The sequence below is a fragment of the Orycteropus afer genome, unplaced genomic scaffold (genome assembly GCF_000298275.1).
Source record: "Orycteropus afer afer isolate SDZICR_OR568_19922 unplaced genomic scaffold, OryAfe1.0 scaffold00030, whole genome shotgun sequence".
NCBI lineage: Eukaryota > Metazoa > Chordata > Mammalia > Tubulidentata > Orycteropodidae > Orycteropus > Orycteropus afer.
Genome location: NW_006921617.1, coordinates 16,451,099 through 16,452,289, shown reverse-complemented (window position 1 = coordinate 16,452,289; position 1,191 = coordinate 16,451,099).

The following is a 1,191-nucleotide window of genomic DNA, read 5'->3' as shown; positions in this document are numbered from 1 at the left end:
GCTGCAGTGAATTATCGAACCCAGAGGAGAGGTGGTGGGTGCTTTGGGAGGAACAGTTGGTGAAAGGGTTGGAGGGAGGCAGCATGTCTGGCCTTGTAGGAATAGGCCTTGCGCTATTGATGGTGATTCTGCCTTCCTCTTGTGGGATTAGAGGAGGTCAGAACATGTGGCCTCCTTGCCGTTTTTGCAACCACATTCAAGAAAACGAATATATCAAATCATCTCCTTCATTCTGACTGTCCTACATTTTTCAAATATTTTTGTAAGTTCATCATTTCAGGTTTTTCTTTTCTTTAACATTCTTTTTGCTATATAGATTTCCAATTACTCTGTAGCTAAATTTATCAATTATTTCCTCTAAGATTTCTTCTTTTTTATTTTTAATGACCAGCTCCAAGATTATTTATAAACTCATACATGTTTTCTTCTTCTTCTATTTTTTTTTTTTTTTTTGGTGATTTCATTTTTACACATTTAAATTTTTGAAAGTGCTTCTTTTTTTGATTGCAACTTAACACATTCTTGGTAGTGACGAGTCTAGTTTTTAAGTCACCTCAAAGACACTAGAATCAGCAAACTCATTTAATACAGATTACCGAATTAACTCCAAATTAAATGAATTTCCTGTTCTTTACAATTGGCTGTCAAACCATATAAGAGGCTAAGGATGGCCTCATTTCCCATAGCCACTCTGTGAGGAACATACTGCCTTACTTCTAATTTGAGAGCCATGTTTGGAGGCATCCTTTTCAATATTGCACTCATTCATAATGTTTGACATTGTATCTTATTTTAGTTAATTGTCTGGTTAATTGCTGCTATATTTCTTAAATGACATCTAAGTTTATTCAAGATCACAGAAAACCTTTGACAAAAATAATAAAGGAAAAATAAGTAATAAAATCTTAGAAGCTTATCACTAGTTAATGTATATAAAGTGTTGACATATGAGGAAAAATGCCTCTTGGTTTCTAGCTTTTGTGTTAAAGTTAAAATTTCCAAAATGATTCATTTTTGAGAGCTATCTTTAAACTTCTTTTAACCTTGCAGCATTTTATACTCTGGCATGGATATGGAGTTTGATATTTGAGCAGGTTTTAGTTTGACTGAATGGTGTAGAACCTGAATTTTAAAGGGTAGTAGGACTAGTTCAGTTAATGTCCTCATTTTTAATAAACCCATTAGTAAGTC